The sequence below is a fragment of the Nannobrachium achirus genome, assembly GCF_963921795.1.
Source record: "Nannobrachium achirus genome assembly, chromosome: 14".
Lineage (NCBI taxonomy): Eukaryota > Metazoa > Chordata > Actinopteri > Myctophiformes > Myctophidae > Nannobrachium > Nannobrachium achirus.
In genome coordinates, this window is record NC_137821.1 from 30,811,400 (window position 1) to 30,833,310 (window position 21,911).

At 43.5% G+C, this 21,911-nt stretch overlaps 1 protein-coding gene across 2 annotated transcripts in view; it reads left to right on the top strand.

Moving 5' to 3' along the window:
• Window positions 1–4,200: 4,200 nt before the first annotated feature.
• Window positions 4,201–21,911, top strand: part of zbtb4 (zinc finger and BTB domain containing 4) — a 30,034-nt gene continuing 12,323 nt past the window's right edge. The window contains exons 1-2 of one of the 2 annotated variants that reach the window (XM_080742353.1): window positions 4,201–4,516; window positions 8,046–8,154. The gene's annotated coding sequence lies outside the window, so the exon portion shown is untranslated. Of the gene's footprint in view, window positions 4,517–8,045; window positions 8,155–18,073; window positions 18,171–21,911 lie in introns of those variants that run through there. The other variant, XM_080742354.1, reaches the window with a different exon arrangement.

Consider the following 21,911-nt stretch of genomic DNA (forward strand, 5'->3'; position numbering starts at 1 on the left):
TTTTCTAAACATTTTCAACTCAAACTATTTTCACACTCGTTATTTTTACAGCTGTTTTCAGTACACGTCGAAGTATCCGTTTTTTTAGGACGAGATTTTTGCATCTACGGGACTTTGCCTCGATCCTCGGACTTGCGTGGAGACTGTGGCCAGTTAAAGGATTGCATTTACCCGCACCGTCGTCTGGAAAGTCCGGGAGAAGCCTACAATGTTGAATTAAGTGCATTTTAGCAAAGAATGTTGTCTAATTTGTATAGAATGGCTGTGAATGTATATTAGACCTCGTTTTATTTAAGAAATGTTGCATTTAAAACCCGTTTCTTTGTTAAAATGTTAAGTTTGATTGCAGGCCATGGTTTTTCGGAGCAGTCTGAACGCCTTTTGGCTTTGGCGGTAAGACGTGGACATATCACGAAATTTGTCATTTTATTCAGTTAAAAAACCTTTTGTCAGACCCAGTTAAGATACAAATCAACAAATGAACTGATGCAATACGACTGATATTGTAAGTACATTGCCATTAAGTTAACTCAGAGTATTACTATTTGCATTTTGCTTAACAACTTTCTTTACCCCAGCTAGACAGTTATTAGTCCTGTCCAGAGCCTTCTAGAAAACTCTGGTCCTGTCCAATTACCTTTTTTTTTCTTGATTTTGTTTCTGGCCACTATTAAGTATTTATTTTATTTTCATACATTTGACTTCGTATTATGGCAGCACGCATGTTTCAGGCCCAATTCGAGATGTTTTGACGTTTATTTGGGGTACATTCTTTAATGGATTGAATTGTAAATGGTAAATATGTTACCATCTTACCCCATCATGGCATCATCAAAATATAAGGCTGTTCTACTCCAGTGTTTACACATTAACAAACTAGACCCGAAATACAGCTAAAACGATCTGTTGTTGACCATGAACAGTGAGTCAATCATATATCGGACATGTCTTCCCCGCTAGACGTTTCTTAGTAGGCTACTACTGGGCTTATTATAACGTCACGTCAGTCACCAGTGTATTTACTTACGGTTGTATAACTGTTAAGGCCTTTTGCGTCTTATTTTAAAGCATGATAATGCATGTTGACGCAACGTTAGGCCATCTAGCCGTGTTTTGTCGTTTCGGTCGGTGTAGTCTCTAGCTAGCTAGCTAGTCTCCCGATCTGGTTAAGCGCCATACCCACTGGGCAAGCTAAGATAACTATATCTTTCGCCATGTGTATTTGATGTTTTATAGTTGATGGTGTGGACACTGCCACCCACTTAGAACAAATGTATATTTTCTAGTTAATAGTGCTCAGTGTGAATGTCCCAATTTAGCCGTGTCTATTTTGTCTATAACAGGATAACATTTGTAGGGTTGTTCTTTACATACAGTCATGGTACTGCTATGCAGTGATTCTCAAACCTTTTCACGTCTAGGACCCCCAAATTGACACTTATAAGCCCGCGGACCCCCATTTGAAATGATCTTTTAGGACTCTAGCAGTGATTCTCAACCATTTAATTCAAGGACCCCGAGTTTAACATGCATTAAGCTACGGGCCCCATTTAATGGCATTTCTATCTTTGAGACCCCAATTTATATTGTAAAATCATTGTTAATTTAACTTGGAGTGTACAGAAGGAACCAAATGGTCCCGTTAGCGTCCGACTCCATGGTTCCATTTGTACACGGTTCATAACTATCATTTAGCTGGGGACTCCCTCAAGGACCCCTGGGGGTCCCCGGATCCCACTTTGAGAACCAATGTTTTAAAACATGATAAATAGATGCTAACGCAACGTTAGGCTGTGTACGCGTTGTGTGTCTGTAGTGTGTATACTAAAGTCTCTTTTTAGCTAGCTAGCTAGTCCCCCGATCTTGTTAGCCGTGTCTATTTAGTCTATAACGGGATTAATAACGTTTGTTGGGTTGTTTGCAGTCATGGTGAAAATGTTACTTAATCTGGATTGGGCGGTATTGATATTTCTTGTTGATTGGTATTTTAATGTGGTAGAAGTTAACGGTAGCACTAGCTTGTGGCTAACTAATAGACATTGTTGGTTCCGTAATGTTTCAATATGGCGGCGGTGTCGCTCCGTAGGCTGTTGTGAAGCAGACAAATGGAGTCTAGACCGTCTTGTTGGTTAACTTGGTCAGAATGGTCACTCAGCCTGTCCCTGATCATGTTCCTCTTGTCTTGAACCCTTTGGGCTGAATGAGAACACGTTTGAATGAGAAATCAGTGTAATGTCCTCCCAGTTAACAGTACAATTACCGTTTTTAAGTTGTCATTAACTAAGGTTCTTAATATTCGTCTGTGGTGAAGCCATTTTGCTAGCTAGCAGCCTAGCACACAATGCACAATAAGCCTCTATGCATATGTATTTAAAAAATAAGCGCTCTATGGTTTTGACTACTACTACTTCTAAGTAGCCAGATGGACAACTTTATACATAGACTTCTGGCAGCTTATAATGTAAAGGACATCATGTTTTAGCATATTGGGACTGGAAAACGGCCCTTTTCAGTCACAATACTGCACATTAATCCTGTTAGGGTTTTGTTCCCTGTCCTTGGGGACAAGTAGTTATAGTCAGTGTTCTGTTGACTGTTCACAAGCAGGAACTTACACCTTTCTACTATATAAGGTTTGACAAGTAAGAAGAGTAAAGAGTATTAATTTCCTACCAGATTTTATCAGACGTTAATGGATGAATCTGGCAAGTGTGTAAGTGAGAAAAGTGACACCTTTCTACTATAATATAGACATCATATTGTATGAGGTCTTTGACAGACAAGAAGAAGAGTATTGTTTTCCTTTCAGAATTCATCAGATATATATAAATGTTGCATGACTGTGTTGTTAGTATTTATTTTATGTACTGGGCCGTGAATTCTAGTTTATGATGGAATGCCTGATGTATGATCCAGTCAGTGAAGGGATTGTTTTGTTAATCTTGTAACAATTGAAACATACTTTTTTTTGTGTGTAAGTGACGACTATTCAAATAAAGATATCAAACAAACATGTAACTGCTTATGACTCTTTTTTTCTTTTTAATACAATACACCTTGACAACTGCCTTGTGTTTCACTTGCTATGCTTGACCATGTGTTTGGCAGGTTCAGCACAGAGGAAGATGACATTCTCAAGTCCAAGTGCAGGGACAGATCGTATATCTGCAGTATCCTTATTGCATGAAACAATTAATTTCAATTTACTTAATAACATGTAATTAAAGAAAAAGATGATGTGATAGATAGCACTCTACTGTCCATGTGCCAGGCATGCAGCTTCCATGATCATACAAAGGAGCTATTATATTACAGTTAGCACCCTCCTCTGGTGAAAAATGAGAAAAGACCATTGTGGTGAAATTACACAACCATACTTTCAATGCGGAAGTGGATTCCAGAAGGCCGACTGCTGAGTGCTGACATCTTTGCCCCCTCTACTGCTCAGAGGAGGTTGGTGCATAATGGTCTGGAAAAGTGACAGGTCACATGGCTACTTGACAGAAATTCATACAAGTATACTTCATGGCTGCCCGTACAAGACATTGGGTCAGCAAATGCTTTATCAGGTAATGTTTTTTTTTTTTTTTTTTTCTGAATTAAAATAGATTTGTACAATGTCAAATTAAAGATAATAAAGAAGGGGATAAAAGGTCAGTGACTACCATTGACACCGAATCGGTCAGTTTTTTACCTGCACCTGGATTTAATATACCATTGTAAACAAATGAATGCATATAACAGGCAGGCAATGTGCATATTTGAAGATACCATGCATCTGAGTCATCAATGCTGCCAAGTCATGAATATTCAATCTTTGCCATTCAATGGTTCCTACCAAGCAGAGGTTGATGTTTGTATTTGGTACATTATAAGCTGGCGCCATCAGGAATAACTAAGTCTTATGGTAATATTATACAGTGCAGCGTTGTAATAATAGACCTCTCACTTTCTTTACAACCATTAATAACAGCCACCCTCAAGGCTGTTTTACCTGTTATAATTTCTCTAGTGGTGCTGCTTGTGTATTACTTGTTTTTTAGAGGATTTTGTTTCCTGCATGGAGGTGAAGCCTGGCGAAGATTCACTTATCCAGGGGGAGCTGTTGTCTGGTGATGTCAGTGAGCTTGTTTTCAGAAGAGGCGGGGCTGTATAGCACAATAATAAAAGAGGCAGGCCAGGAAGACAGGCAGGCGCTTAGCAGGGAAGGGAGGACAGGCCTGTTTCCAAAATTGACTTATTATAGGAAAACCTAGTAGCTCTTTAGACTTATGTAATTCATTTGTAATGGAGCGTTATGATAGTCAGATAGTTGTATTGTACCTTCAACTCAAGCCCTGTTGTTAAAGCAAAAACTGATTAAAAAAATAGCTTTTCCTTTTGCTTCCTCAGACAAGTCAGCCAGTGAATATGTAAACAGTTATTTCGCAAAGTTTGAAAGGAGAGAGAAACAGCCACCTGTGACACCATCGACTCCACTGGTGGCATGATGGAAATCGTGGACTTTTACTTACAGGTATAACCAACAAAATGATTGTTACCTTCTTTCTACCATTAAAAGTCCATATTTACTCTCGGCAGCAATGCCAATATTTGTCTTTTGATAATGACAAAGAAAGCCTCGACTAGCAAATTTCACTGAACTGTCCACCACCATTGAAATAACACAAATTCTCTTAGTTATGTGCCTGGTTGTTGTTTAGTAATGAAAAATCGTGTGTGTGTGTGTGTGTGTGTGTGTGTGTGTGTGTGTGTGTGTGTGTGTGTGTGTGTGTGTGTGTGTGTGTGTGTGTGTGTGTGTGTGTGTGTGTGTGTGTGTGTGTGTGTGTGTGTGTGTGTGTGTGTGTGTGTGTGTGTGTGTGTGTGTGTACCGATTTTTGTGACATTTGAAGAAAATATGTAGGAAAAGGAGCAAAAAGTGTGTTTTGGAGAAAATTCAAGATGGCGGAAAATCTATCCTGGCGCAAATGGGCGTGGCCTATATGGGGAGATGCGTCTTGACCCAAGGAATCCAGGGAAAAAAGAATTTTAATTTTCCGATCTACGGTTCAAGAGTTACGGGGCAAAACGTAAAGTGGGCCGTTATAGCGCCACCATGAGGCCGAGTGATGTAATTATTTTTCGATTCATTCTTAAAATCATTATGAATCTCCTCTCCGAGGTTTGAAACTGTAGCTCCTATGGTTTACGAGAGAAAAATACTTGAAAGTGATTTCTTGCATTGTCCCATTATAAGTCAATGGGGACAATTAAGCGTCGTTTTTTGCCGATTACGTCGGCATGGTAAAGCGGATCGGAACGAAAGGTAATAGAACACCATTCCCGGCCGAGCCGCACATTTTGATGTATATATTGCGCGAGTGGCGTAAATGGTGCGGCACTAGTTACGCGCCGAAGTCAGGCTACATACACACACACACACACACAGACACACACACAGACAGACCCACACAGCCACGTATAGGGAGCTGCACACAGCTCCAAAAATGGGGGACGTGCGGGTGAGCTCCTCCACTGGAACAGGCCAGCCCTTTCTGCCTGCAGAGGGAATGTCCTGTTCCTCTAGTGTTTGTTTTGGATGTGTCAGCAAGCCCCTGCCAAGAGTGTCCATTTTTTTATCCTTCCTTTCATAATCTAGTTGTCATCCTATTACTCCAGCGTCTGTATCATGCTAACAACCATTTACAGCAAGTTCATGGATAATTTTGCAAAACTTTGTTGTGGTCGACTTTGATCAGTCATTTGCCAATATTAGCTTTCCCAGAGAACACACCAGCTTTCTTTGCTTGGAATTTTTAAATTATTAGCCATTTAAACCCCAGCATCCGTATTCTGTGCAAAAACGTAACTGATATACAAGCTAATCTAGACGCGGAGGGATTCGGGGGGGTTCTACATTTTGAAAGGCTATTGCAGTGTCCTCCAGGAACTATCTGGGTGATAAATTAATTGTTCTATAACCTGTGTTGTGTTGCAATTAGCTCTCACAGACAGTGGAGCTAGGCCAGGCCTGGGTGGCGATGCAGCATCAAGTTCTCCACATCTCTCTTCCCCGAGGCATTTGTCTTTCTTTCACTCCTGCCCTGTTGGTACTTCTGCTCACTAGCCTTATTGCATTACTTTGTCAGGGTTCCTTTTCAGCACTTTTCAAAGATTTTTTTCCCCCTTTGAAAACCGTTTGCAAATTACCACACCGCACCGCATGGTATTTTTCTCATCTGTTCCCCTCCACAGTTCTCCCTTGCTGTCACATGTTTACTGGTTCTCCCTCCCCTCAATCTCCCCAATGCTCTGAACCTCTCCATTTCACTACAGCCTTCTTTTCATTTTGACCCCCTCTCTCTCACTCTGTACCATCTTCCCACTTCCCTCACTCCATTTTGCCTCCTTCCCGCTCTCACGCATGCTAAGACGTAGAGACGGCCACATGCTGTCCTGCAGACTATGCACGACTCTCCTCATCCCTAAGGCCTTTCGCAGCAGTTTTTCCTCTTGTTCCTCTTTTCTTCTCTTGCGTTTCTTTGCTGTACCGCCGTTGTGTTCCCTCTGGCACCGTGCCACTGCCTCTGACCATCTGCCTCACTTTTTTTTAGCTGCCTCTTTTCCTTCTGTATCAACACCAAGTTAACAGTGCAGTTCTTTACTCTTTTTGATGGCTGATTTCATGATCCTCCACTATCTCCTCTCCCTGTTTCTTTCGTGCACTCTACCTTTTTGGTTTCCCTCTCAAGTAACCACCCATCCCGCTCCGCCACCCCCACTGAAGATTCAAATTGAGGTGCAGATGCTATTTAAAGACGCGTATGGAAGAGATGGGATATGTACAGTGGCCTCAAAATACATGCTGTCTAGAAACAGGAAGTACCACAGCCCCGAAACGCGGCAGCACTCATCGTCAGTCAACAAGCAGCAGCCACTTCCTCCTCCTCCTCATTACACAGCACAGGACCGGCCCTTGCAAAACAACAAGAATTATGCACCCCCCAGCCCGCAGCACACCCCTGCCGCTCCTTCTGAACTCACTCTTATTCTCTTATGCATACAGGCTCCTTCCCCCCCCCCCCCCCCCCCCCCCCCCTCCATCTCTCTCTTCGCCAGTATGGCATGCCTGAGTAGCTGCCTGGAGATGAAGAAGCTAATTAATTTGATTTAGCCGTTCTCTCTGGCAGTGGAAAAACCAGCCTCGCTCCCTCCCTCCAGCCCTGCGCCCCCACCTCACCCACCCCGAACCATATCAGGCACCCCTCCCAGATGATTTTCCACCTATCCTTTCCAGTCTCCTTTGGCAACAGCCGCTCTCCCTAACCTTCGCTTCCTCTCTCCTTCCCTTCTATGTGTCCTTTTGCACATTTGACTTTATACCGGTGGTTGCTTTTAGAGCAAACATCACCAAATTGATCTAGTACTTCCTACCTGTGTGTACCGTACACACTTTTATTGTGCACTTTAGCATTCCTGTTTGCACTGAAAGTGTTACAGTGACTCGGCACTATCTTAGGCCTGCTCACTGCTGTGCTCATACAAGTATGCTGGTCATGGCCTGATTCGCTGGCCTCTGGGATATGAATCACTTAGCAGCCGCTTCGTGCTGAAACCCCACTTCCGTCATCTGATACTCTGAGGGATCCACCCTATGCCCTAGTCCTGTGACACGCTCTGCACTTTCCATCACGCCAGTTTAACCACGTGAACACTAGCATCCTTATTCTGGGGTGACATTTTGAAAATAGCAGATCTACAAGCATGTGTCGATGTGTTGCAGCTGTTCAGATCAGCTCTTTTTGATGAAGAGATTTGAGCAGAGGGAAACGGGAAGGGATCAAGTATAGAGCCCTGGGGGACCCCGGTCACTAAGTATAAGTGGTTGGACAGCTGACCACGGTAGTACGCGCATGTGTATGTTTGTGCACGCATTGTGCACATATGTTCAATATACATTGAAAATGTTCTCACCATAATGTGCAAGATGGTTTTAACACATGCTCTGTAATATCCATTTGTAAAATAAAATGCTCATGTCAGCCATTTCTTCTGCTTTTCTGTAGGCTGGCAATAGGACATTGGGTGTCATCGTTGTGAGGCAGCTCACCTTTAAGACATCTGATGCACAATCTTCTGGAACTTCCTTGATGTCAGTCTGACTCAGATAGCCAGGTCAGTATTCATCATCGCTTCTCTGAGATTATTCTGCGTCTTTGTTGCTTATATTCGATTCATTATCAATTGTCATAGAGTCTACACTGTAGACTCTAATGTATTGTAGACTCTACATGTCAGGTCACTATTCACTTTTTGCTCAAGCTCCACATCCCCCCCTCCATCCTTTACGTATCTAATTATTATTATTTTTTTTGGTAGAGATGTTTGCTCTAAAAGCCATGAAAGCAGCCCCTAGAGTCAATGCCGCTCCTTACACCTAAGTGGAAATCGGCCTAACGGGCACTTCACACAGCACATGCATAGGCAGAAATTGCCATTGACATACATGGAGAGTTGGTGCGTGCTTGCTTGCTACGCTCTGGTGTCTTGGTCAGTGTTGGGACTAACGTGTTACAAAACTAATTACTGGTAACTAATTACTTTTTTCAGGAACGAGTACTCTAACACGTTCTTTTTTAAATTGAGTAACTCAGTTACCGTTACTACACGGTGCGTTCCTCTGTTCTTTTGCGTTATTTTATGCATCTAGAGCTGAGCTGAATCTTCCTCTGTCACTCACAAGCAGACAGAGGAGAGGGGAGACAGAGACACGAAATGCCTGACAGAGCCGCGGTGATGTGCGCTGTGGTGCGCACTGGGCATGTTTGTGCTTTACCAACAGACTAGTGCAGACATACAGACTGCAAACGTGACAACAGATAGCCCGCACTAGGTACAATATGATAGAATGCGATCACTTACAGTATAGCTGACCTTTCCCGTCCACTGCGTACGGTGGACAGCTGTGCGTTATTGATGAGATGATTGACAACGTCTTGTAAATCCATGCGTCCAGTCGACCTACAGTATTATAATTATATAACTCTACGGTCCCGACTCGCGGTCAAATCTGTTGTCGGGTCTATTTAATTGAGGCTCATCAAAGTATCAAACCATGATATTGTTGTTAGAGAAAGAAAGCTTATAAACTTCCTGTGGTCATTATTTCATAAATGGAAAATATGTTTTTTTTGTAGCCTACATTGCTTGCAAATTAATAATAAAGGTCAAAGTTATTTTGTAAGCAATTCCATGAATACATTATAAATAAAATCGAAGAAATTCCATAAATTAGAACACAAATATTTAAGAAATAGTGAAAATAGCTGATCTACAAGCTCACAACGCAGCACAAAGCGATGCGTTGTGAGCTTGTAGATCTGCTGTTTTCACTAGTTTGGGTCACGGGCAAATGTCTAATTTCTCTTTTGAGTTACAAGCTATAAAGTTTAACCAGGCTATAAGGTCATTACTATAAATTAGCTACTAAAATAAAAACTAAAAAGTAACTAAAAAGTTACTTTTCACAGTAACGCATTACTTTTTGGTGTGAGTAATCAGTAAAGTAACTGAGTTACTTTTGAAATTAACTAACTAGTAATGGTAACTAGTTACTATTTTTCATTAACTTTCCCAACACTGGTCTTGGTGAACATCACACCTCTACTCTCTGTCTCCTCTCTCCTATGATTCTTCACCCAAATGTATCTTTGACTATTGACCTATACCAGCCTCTGACCTTTCAACATGCAGCCAATAGATAAAGTAGTAGAGTAGTCTAGTCTTGCATAGCCAGACGATCAGAGATCTCCTTCTCCACCTACAGATTAGTCTGGTGACATCTACTGTAATTTCAGTGAATGACTAAAACTGGAAATAATGTAAGAAATGTTAAAGATAACAGATTTGCAGATTCGAACCAATGCAGAGATTTGGTCCCTCATATGGGATGGTATCAGAATTGGGGTTTTAAAGCAGTGGGCGTAGGAATATTAACTGATGGGTTTCTATAAGCCCATTCAGTGAATTTAGATTTCCCCAGACATATCAGTAGGAGGAGATCTCTGATAGTCTGGCAATGCGAGACTAGGACAGTACTGAATGGAACAACTTTGTGAAAGCCCCCACAAAATGAATTGTGTGACCTCAGTCGCAAAGTTATTGGAGTCAAACACTCTGAACTACCGTGATTTAGAAATAGGTCAATTAACAAATGTGCATGGTGAAACATCGGTTTTCAATTGGGAATTTGGGGCTAAAAGATCTGAAACAAATAAGCACTACTACATTGATATTTACCATACCAAGCAGTGTAGCTTGCTACATTAGCCATTTAGATTACAATACACAAAGATGGCTGCCAATATAGATCTTTTTGTCCAATTAATCTAACATGGTGCTGTGATATTCCCTATTTTATTTTGAGTGGTAAGTTTGGCTTAAGAGTGGCACTAAAGGGAAGGACACTGAGTAACCAAAATCATTAGGGATCATCCTCCAGGGAGCATGCATGCGCTCAGCGAGTTTCATGGCAATGTGCTCATTACACTTTGGGATATTGTGTGTGCAAAGTGGAAATTTTGGTCTAATGATGACACTAGAGGAAAGACCATTGGGTCACCAAAGTCAGTAGGGGCCATCCTCTTGAGCATGAAAGTGCACAGGAAGGTCCATAGCAATCCAGCCAGTAATTGTTGATCGTTGAGTAAAATGTGTGGAAGTGGAAATTGTGGCCAATGGTGGCATTAGAAAAAAGGCTTTGGGGTCAGTAGTGACCAATGGACCACCATCTAGGGTACATAAAGGTGCACATGCGATTCCTTGTCAATCCAGACAATAGTTTCTGAAATACAGTATTGTACTGTATGTTGTATTGTACTGTGGTGAATGGACAGAATGACCAACCTACAAAGGGAGTCCTACTGCTGGGCTAGAATATTGTTCATAATTTGGTATAGGGTTGGGTATTGGCACTTTGGCAGGTAGCTCACGATACAATATTCTTGCCTATATGACACACACGATCAAAATGTTGCTGCCGCTCTCCTCGGCTCTCACTACTTTATCCCTTTGCATTGCAAAATGTATTACTGTAGGGCTCAGCAATACAAATGAAGACAATTGCAGTGATGTTAATAGGTTTTTAATGTAATGAGTCCTGGGACCCAAGAGGGGTCTTTCGGATGAGTCCCAGGGATATTTTATGGGTCCCACAAAAATTCAACGCGTCATGTCATTTTTGACAAAGTGCAGCATTTAACTTGAATTGGTTATTATATGGTTATGTTCATGTTACGTAGAAATGTGTATGAAAGAAATTAACCACAATTCCAAATCTTACAATTTGGAATTGTAAGATTATTTTATCGAAAAATAAAAACATATATTTTCTTTATTTTTCAAAAGTTTTTCCCCCAAAAAAGGTTTTAATCGTTCAAAACGTTATAAGCGTTAATGTTTTCCATATGTGAGAGGACCGTGTGTGTGTGTGTGTGTGTGTGTGTGTGTGTGTGTGTGTGTGTGTGTGTGTGTGTGTGTGTGTGTGTGTGTGTGTGTGTGTGTGTGTGTGTGTGTGTGTGTGTGTGTGTGTGTCGGAGACGAGTGCATGCCTGTGTTGTGCATTAACATGCATGCGGCGCTAGTCAGGTCCGCGGACTACTGATTGAGAAACACTGCTGGAACGGGCTGATGCGAGCGTCAATGCGTCATAGCAGTGCGCGAATGCGCGTTGACTTGCCTGACTGTATCAACTCTATGGACTGGATGCTTTTGTTTACCTCCTGCCTCTGCATGCATGCTTGACACGAAAAGCTCGCTTGTTAATGGCAGCGTCGCCGTCGTGTGCGATGATCGCAAAATACACGTTAATGCGACACCACTGTGGACGCGGTCGGGGAGAGAGCGAGGCAGACACTGCTCCACATATAATACACTAACACTAGCCTTAGCTACACTAGCCTGGGGTGCGCTAGCCTGAGCGCCCCCACTACGTTCCATGGACTCTGTAAAACTCCGCTTCTAGTCTCTAAAGAACAGACTCCATGCTAACGCAAGGAAGAGCAATTATTTATTATAAATATTATCAGGGCTTTGATGCAAGTTCTGATGGGTGCAGCTGCATAAAGTGTTGCTTGCTTGTTGTGTCGCTGCAGTGTAGAGACGTCATATTTCAGCGCTGTGCCTTGCACACGTTCTGTGGGGGAACCCTTTTCGGTGTATCACCAAACATGCTGTGCCACTATGGTCAGAGAGCGGCCCGGTGCTACGCTAAAACTCAGGCACCCATTGAATTCTGTGACCATCTACGGTCGCCCAAAATGGCATCGGTGGACGATAGAACGCACTGTCGTTAGTTCTATCGTCTGTTTTAAGACCTTCTACGCGGATTTCATTTGTGTTAACATAGCATTAAGTAGCATGCCTTCACCCATGAACAATGGTGGCGTCTGGACTTTTTAAAATATATTTTTTTCGCGACGTGGTAAATTATTTTAACGTGGATGCGTCCATGGGACCCAAGGACACTGACGTGAATGCGTCTTTAGGCAACGTGAATGCGTCAGAGACGCGTGACGCGCACGTATTGACGTCACTGCAATTGATTAAAACAAAAGAAAACATAAAAAATAAAATAATAATCAAAATATTGCAATACAGGGCACTGACACATCCCTATATTCAATATTTTGAGCACATTCCTGGTTTGGCAATACTGTAGCTTGTGGAGAGAAGAGTCAAAACAGGGTCTTACATTGTTTCAGAAATGTAAAATAAACAGAATGTAAAATGTTCAGGAAATAATGGATGAATACATTAGCGATTAATAAAGATGTAAGTATTATCGCATATTTCCGCCCATATATTTCGGAACTACCGTATATTTCACAGCATAAAAATCACATAAACCCCTGCATATTTCGCATCCTTTCGAATATTTCGCACAATTCACAACTTTTCACATATTTTTCAACTTTCCGCAATTTCACCACATAAAAACCTGCATATATCCTCACAAAATCAAGGATTTTTGCCCGCATAATCAATGATTTTAGACCACATAATCAAGGCCTTTGCCTGCAGTCAGTATTATGTGGTGATCTATAACAGTTCTGCCTTAGGTACAATATAAAAACTTACAATTTCTTGTATTCTTTACAGCCCCACTAAAACTGCTTAGCCTAGGGGCCAGTTCTGGGAACTGAAAAAACAAAACCAACGTTTGCGCTTTTTCCTCATCGTCAGCCTTAGACATTATGTTCTCATCAGTGCTCATCTTAGCTTGCGGCAAATAAAACAAAGCAGGGTTGTGGTATGTAACAGTAGCTCAAAATGTAGTAATGACACAAAAACAGTGTGACATTGTCAACCGCCGAGTCATTAGACAATTGCATGTTTCCCAATGAAAAATGTGTTAGTGTTCAAAATATTAGTTAATGTGACATTAGAAGGCTTTGGCATACCTGAACATTTTAATCTGTTGTAGACACCTACATAGGCTATATAGAACAATATAGCCTGTCAAAGATTTGAGTGGTAACACTTCCTATGCATCCGTGTTTATAATGCATTATAATCTACTTGTAAAAACACTGTAATTAATTAAGAATGAATAAATACTCCTTTATGACAATAAGTTACATATTATAAAGCATTTTATTGCGATAGGTCGCAGTTAACTATGAAAACCGGCACATCTTGTCCACGTTCCGCATATCTCTGTAGGTCACACCTGACACTGTGGTACCCCTGACACATCACTGTGACATCACAGGTCTATGGGTTTGCTGTGATGTCAGGGGAACCACTCTTAACAGAATGGGTTTGCCGCTCTGACATCATGCTCTGGCTTCACTGTGATGGCACACTAACAGATTCCCTTTTATGCCCATATATGGAGTTCCCTGATGTCATCAATATATCTAACCATATCTAACTGGACTTCATATGGGAATGCCCATATATGGAGGCCACATCGGCCACATACCACACTAACAGAATCCATATATGGCCAAGACAGATGGCCAAGACAGCCCATATCTGTGTGGCTGGTTCTACAGACAGGGATCTCCATGTATGGGCATAAGGTTAAGGTGAAGTTCTTGCATAGATTTAATGATATTTTTCCACACTTATAATAAAACACTCAATGACCATTTATCGTAACTTATAATTTCATTATGCGAGGCGAGAGTGGACTAGCAGCCAACATGCAATTTCATTATAATGCATTAAAAATATTTTAATGTATTACAACTCTTATTATTACATAGTACTGGCCAAAAGAAAAGATCTGTGAGTGACCTGTAATTATGAAGTATTATGATACTTGACATTATATGTCATTATAAAAGGCTTTATAATGTGTTTAGATTGCATTTAGTACTTATGGGTGCTTATACAGTACCTTTAATTTATAGTGTTATAAGGAGATTACAGTAGCCTTACAGTATGTGACCTTATAAGTCATTATAAAATGCTTTATAATGTGTTAGGATTACTGTTATGAAACATTATTAGTATTTATGAGCTTTCCACCTCTTTCCGCGGGAATTTACTGGAGAATTCTTTGCACCACACTTCTGGTTAACAGCAGACATACAAGCTCGCGTCGCAGATGCAACCGTTGTGAGCTTGTAGATCACACTCGACTGCGGCGCCGGAAGCTCCATACAAATTCTGCGCAATGCATGATGGGATGTTGGAAAGTTGTGGATAGGCCTAACAAAAATATATAGTGTTGTAGGCAGATAATAATGCATTTTAAGTACATGACCTGTACTTGTCAGACGGGCAAGTGCTTCTGATACCTTAGTGTCAACCCCTGTTTAGATATTTGATATTCATTTTATCAGACACACCCCCTTCCTATACGAACCCATTGTAACTTCAAACTCCATTTTAACCGTGATAGATCATCGAAATCACCCGTCCTTGGTTCTGGTAACTCATACTACCCTCCTAGTACGTGAGTTGGCCGTGTTTTTTTTTTTTTTTTTTTTCTGAAGCGGTGAAAGCCGCTTCCAAGGAGTGGCTTTGTCTGTCCCGTACCTGTTTTTTTGAGGATTCCCATAGATTCTCAAGGAGTGAGAATGTCTGTCCCGTACATGTCCCATGCATGCATAATTGAGGATTGGTCAAGCTTCACATGACAATTTGGCCCTCCAGACAAAATCATTCATTCATTCATTCAGAATTCATAAAAGTATAGCACATGGAAAGTATAGATCTAGAACACAGAATGTATAGATCTAGAACACAGATTTCAAAGCTCTAGAACACATAGAATAAAAATTCACCGCTTCACTTCGAACCGAGGTTTGATTTTTCAATTACTTTTTTATTTGTTTAAATAATTATCAAAAGGTTTTTTGAAGTATCCCTTTAACCACTTTCAACCTGGTGTCCCTCAGTGTTTTGCGCTTGCCATTATATTGTAGGTGAAAAGCTTTTCAAATATTTATTTTTAAAATAGCAGAGAGAGTTCTACATGTTCACGAAATGTCGCTTTCGCTATTTTTGAAATGGGGCTGAAGTGGGTAGAAGTGTCCCACAGACCATTCTTTTTGAAAGAGTGATGTTTTTTTTAATTTATTTTTTTCGTAGATAAGGGTTAAGTGTTGCACGGTGCTGTTTATGGCTTACATTTTCCACCAAGATGGCTCCCTTAGCTCTGCCATCTTTGTGCATTCAGATGTGTGTCGCTTGGTAGCACAGCATGAAAAGCTATGATCACGTTCGGGCAAAGGCCCATGAATAGAGACGGCTGGACGACGGGGGCTGCCTCTGAATACAGAGGAGTTAGTGGCTGGCTTCAGCCACGGGACAATGCTAGCACACATGTGTGGAGCGGACGGCCGCACTCCTGGAACACACACACACACACACACACACACACACACACACACACACACACACACACACACACACACTATTGTCTTTGCCAACGGGCAATCTGCTTCACACACAATTTCTCTCTCCCACCCTCTGTCTTTCTCGCACACACACACGCTCGAACGAATGAACGCACGTGTGCACACAGTGAAATCATCTGTTAGTCTTTATTCTGAGAGTGTAAAAATGGACCATGGGTAAAAAAAAATTATTTAATCTCAGAGAACCACTCTTGATCATTGTAACATGCCTACCCGAGCATAGTATACTATACACACACTATATACACACACACACACACACACACACACACACACACACACACACACACACACACACACACACACACACACACACACACACACACACTATTGTAGATACATACATACAATACTTACATACATACATACATATAGAACACATACACACACCAACATGCTGTGAAAACGTGAAAGAGTACGTTGGGGGTCCTCTAACTCCAGCTCCAACTCTAAGAGCCTGAGAGGTCACAGGAACTATCCAATCCCAGAGCAGTTCCCATGGAGACAAGTGTGGCAGCATACAATGAGAGAGAGAGAGAGGGCAGGGGGAGGAGAGGGTGGGGTGCTGGCGTCAAGGTTCAGTTGGTGGGTATGGGTGGGAGAAGGAGAGGTGTGGTGTGGTGGGGTGGGGTGGGGGGCTAGTTGTGCAGCAGTCCTGCTTAAAGGACAGTGGGGAAGTGTGATGGTGTTGCGGGATAGCGGCTCTAGAACATTCTTTTGCCCCGCCACCCCGACCACCCCACCCCATACTCTCTCTGTAATTTTTTTCTGGCTGAGAGAATACCCCCCCTCCCCATCTCAGTCTGAGGCAGTTGAGTGGCGCATGGCAGCCGAGAGAGGAGAAGTATGCGGAATTTCCATTTACCATGACGCGCGTGGTAGAGACCAGCTATTCAGGGGCAAAGTATGAGGAAAGTTCATTTGAAAGTTGCTTAGCGCGAGCGTTTGCCGTTGTGTACGAACCAGAAGGAATGTGTGTGTGCTACGGTAATGTTTACGCATAACCTATCATTGTGCAGCGCGACACCGAGAGGTCAAGGTGGTGGGATAGTGTGGTGGTCAGTGGGAGGGAGAGAACGGTTGAGTAACAGCAAAATCAAACAGGTGCCTGTCAGCGAAAAGGTATAAAGCCAGAGTTTGGCTAAAGGGTCACGTGCACAAATGTACACTACGTGTGCACATGCACATAAGCCCCGGTGTCCTAAAACACACCGTGACTTGTTTGTTGCCATATCTCCATGTTAAACCTGAACCCTTTAAACTAAGGCCATAAAGAAATCCAAGTCTGTCTCTGCCTGTCCCACTTTATCTCACTGTCTCTGTCTTCCCCCTATCTGTCCCTGTCTCTCTTTCTCTCCCTCTAATCATCGGCCTTTTTATTTCAACTCGCGTTCTTCTCGCACAGAGCACTTCCATCCGCCATTTGCCCGTTGTCAGTTTGTCCATTCTCTCTCGCGTGCACGCGCACAACGCACACAGTCCCTCACCTACTCGCTCCCTTGCTCTCACTCCATGGTCTGTCTGTCTGTCCTTGTGCCCAGGTTTTTTTTCTCGTAGTTGGCACGGCTCCTGTTTGTTTTCAGCCATTTTGGGGACTTGCAGTGCTCGTAACAAACTGCTTAAATGGCGTCCTCTTGCTCGCTCTCCCACTCTGTCTCCCTCTGCCTCTCTCTCCCTCCCTCTCCCTATCGCTGGGCTTTGTGTATATAAAGTAGTGTGTGAGTGTGTGCGTGCGTGCGTGCGTGCGTGCGTGCGTGCGTGCGGGCGTGCGTGCGTGTGTGTGTGCGTGCGTGTGTGTGGAGAACAACACTTCCAAATAAAAAGAAGATTGGATTCGAGGGGGATTCACTTGCTGGAAAAAGGGCAAAAACACTAAGAACCGTGTGTCAGAGACACAACTGGAGTGAGAAGAGTCCAGGCGAAAGAGCAAGAGAGAGAACAGAGACAGAGTTAAAGCGAGAAAGGGGGAGTGAGCGGGCGAGGGAGTCAGAGTGTGAGAATCGCTCCTGCCCTCTGTCTTCACACACTGCTGCCTGTGTGTGTGTGAGTGTGTGTGCCTGCCTCTCCCTGTGCTCTCTCCCTCATACACGCAGCCACGCGCAGTCAGACGCGCGCATACACAGACCGAGGCAGAGCGAGAGGGAGGGAGGGAGGGAGAGAGAGAGAGTGCGTGCGAGCAAGAGAGAGAGAGAGAGAGGGAGTGTGAGGGGAGAGGGAGAGAACACATCGCAGCAGAGATGCAGCAGGAGGTTTTCCGAGGTACGTTCTCTTGTGTGCTTGCCTTCCTGAGAGAGAGAGCGAGATAGAGGGGGGAATGAGGGGACGAGAGGCTGAATGCTGTTGTTTTCCTGCTTGTTTTTGCCACTCACTCCATTGCTGCGGTTGTTGTTTTCGCATGTGAGGAGAAAATGAGGGTTTTTATGTAATGTGCATGTCCTGGGTGTGAGTGCTCAGGGGGTGTGCGTAGTTATGCATGGCCGTGTGCAGTGTGTGTTTGTGTATATGTGAGTGTGTGTTTATGTGTGTGTTTGTGCAGTTTGTCCTGTGTGTCAGTGTGTCCTGTGTATGGAGCCAAAAAGAGGCCTTGTCTCCCTCATCCTCCCCTCGCTGGCGCACCACGCAGTTCTTTTTCAGGAGCGATGACTCGTTTCGAGATTGTGATGAAACTTTTAATTTAGAGACGGCTCTTGCGTCCCTGTGAATCAGCCAGGACAGAGGGGAGGGGGAGGATGGGGGGGGGGGGGGGGGTGACGTTTAGGGGGGTAGCCAGCACACGTCAGAACAGGCGTTTTAACATGACGTGGGCTTTGTTGTTGAGGGAAACCTTGTCTTTGCCGTGTTACTGTGGCGGGCCGATCTCCTCCCTCTCTGTCCATCAACTTACTAACAACACTGGAGAGAGGAATAGTTCTGAGGAGGGAAAAAAAAGCATGTATGCGGGTTACGGTAAACATCTGCAATTCTACTGATCCATCCCCTTCCTCATCTCTATGGTGCCGTGGCAAAACAGTCGTCCATGTTACAGTGTGGCCTGGCAGTTTGTTGTGGAGTGGCCATCTCTCGCACAGAGGGCATTTTGATGTCACCAGTCACCGTTGTTGCTGCTCTCTCCCTCCTTTTTTCCTTTCTTTTTTCCTTTCTCTTTTTTTCCTCAAAACAGCCAACTATGCAGCCAACTCTTCCACATTCCTGGTCTCCATGGATGCCGACCCAAGCCCCTGCACTGCACTGTATGGAAAATGTGACCCACAATGCCACTGGGGCTTTAGGGGTCAGAGGTCAGGTCCACCATCTGACCTCTGACGTGGTGGTGGTGTGGTTGCTGGTCTGCTTAGTGATGTCACACCTTTGGAAGTGTGGCCTTTTGAAACCAGACGTGTGTTTTGGCCACACAGCATGGCAAACAATGTTAGGTGTTCTCTGTGTGGCCTATTTACACACAACTACTGGTGCACTGTACTCATGGAGGGTATGGCATGTTTAATAGCTTCATTTAAACTGTGCACATTTTGTTTTTCAGAATCAGAGTCACTGTTCCACTACAAATGGTGGATGTACAGGGGTTTGCCGTTGTTTTGGGGGGGGTGTTGTGAACTTGACATGCTACTGTGCTCTAGCTGAGTGGAAACTGGTGCGGCCTAAACCGCCATCCTGACAGCAGATATGCTGACCGTAGGAACGTAACTCCGATTAAGCTCACAAACAGCCCTCAGTTGTTTTACACCGAAAACTTCCAAAGAGCCTTTCACTGCACCTTCAAGAAGGGACTGTGCGCGAAATTGAAAATGATTTTGGGGAAATTACCTCAAAGAGGTCATTGGTGTTGTGTTACCTCTCTCCTGGGGTACTTTTTCGGTCTTGCTTTCTGCTAATGCTTCCCATGATTCTGTTACGGGGGGCAGAATTACGGGAATTATGTGCTGGGTTGGGAGCTAACAGACCATGGAGAGTATGCCGCTTTAGACACGGGCTGGCTCGCCGGCGCGTGGAGTGGCATGCAAAATCACCACGGTACCACAGTTTACACTTAGGGAGGGAGAGGGGGGTGGAAGGGGGAATCGCAGACATGCTGCATGGGACCTGAAATACAAGGAAACTTGAACATGGAGGAGATGCTTTTGAAGTCACCTCTACCGCCTACAGCCGCCACCTCCACAACTTATACAACAATCTCAACCACTCCCCAACCCCTACCAGCTTCCCTTCTCCTCCCTCTCCTCCATTTCTCTCTCCCACCCTCTATCCCATCTGGCTGGCTCCACCATGCTCTCTTGGCCGGGGGGTTGTGGAGAGTTCAGTACCCCTTCTTGCTAACAACACCCCTCCCACACTCCCACACATGCACGCATCCCCCCCCTCACAGACCAACTGCTGCTCTAATGGCTGGGCCCCTCTGGCCGGCCCTCGCTGGGGAGAAAGCCCAACCGACACCTTCCTCTTTCCACATGCTCCCTGCCGCTGGCTTGCCGGCTGGAACACCGAGGCCCCCCGCATTCCGCCTTGCAGGCACTCCCTCCCTCCCGACCCCTCACACCCCTCCTCCCAGTGCCAAACACTCGCATAATGCCCGTATATCACAGCTTGACATACAGTTACAGTGTCGAAGCAATCAGAAACATTGGTCACGATTCGTTTCATCAAAATAACATGAAAGCATAGTTATTGATGTACTGTACATGTTGAGACATTGCAGAAACTTTGATTGCACCTTTGTGGCATTAAAGATGTCAGCTGTAGCAATTAAGGCCTGTCCATCCATACTTTGACCGCCCTTTTCGGTCAAAACTAAAGGTCTGGTTCGACTTCAAAATCACTCGCGACTTCTGAAAAGCTTTAGAATGAGAAATTTGCACGTCGGAAAGTTCAACTCACCGAACATTTCGGAGATACTATGGACAGGCCTTCAGTCTCTTAAGAATACTGTAGTTAGAAAGAAAACGAATTAATCAGGCTATTTTATACTAAACGTAAGTTTAGCACACAGTTTTGGCTAGTATTGTTTTGCATTTGATCTCAACACCACCCGATTCCTTTTTTTTTTAAGGTTTGTTTTTGGGCTTTTTTGCCTTTGTTGATAGGACAGTAGACTGACAGGAAATGGGGGGGGGGGGGAGATGAGGAGTGACGCACGGCAAAGGTCGTACGCATTGGGAATCGAACCGGCGACGCCGCCAGGCTTCCATGTCTAATGTGGCAATGCTTAAGTGGTATGCGCCTGGACCAGCGGGCACCCCACCATCTGATTCCTGAGCTCTATTTGTGACACTCTGCCAGGGTTGTAATAAAAGTCCACATCTATGGGTAGAAGTGTACTGTGTGGAATAAGCGAATGGCTCGATAACTGTCCCAAGGTCCAGGGCCTAAGCTAAAGCATCTACAAAAAACAACTGCCACCATCATTATTGTCTAATATTTATTGTAGGGGTATACCATTTATGGCCATACCATTGAGCAGCCTTCTGTATGTCTCTGTTATGTTGCTGAAATTTAGCTGAAAACAGTGGCGTCGGTTCAGCAAAAGCTAGGGTATGGCAAAGATGGGAGTCCTCATGAAAAAGAGGCATTACATTTTGTATAACACGGTTATATCGTGAAAATAGCAGATCTACATGCTCACAACGCCTTGCGCTGCGAGGCGTTGTGAGCATGTAGATCGGCTATTTTTCACAATGTCTGAAAAAAAGGGGCTGGATATTGCAGCCTGGAACGGTTGTTCAAGTGCAGCTAAACTTAACATGTTAGTAAACGTGCCACAATGAACAATAATGCATGCTGACCTGCGGAACCTGGGAATATACCATTTTGTCAAGATGTGGAGAATACAAGTGTGGAGAATATAATTGTAATTAATACCTTGTTAAAGTGACCATTTTGTTTAATTTTGCATTTGTAGTTATTTTACTGTGATTTAACAACATAATACCAGCGCAGATAGACAAAGAGACATTCATGGATTTATATTTAAAAGTAACTTTTATTTCCCCCCCTGGACCCAGGGTA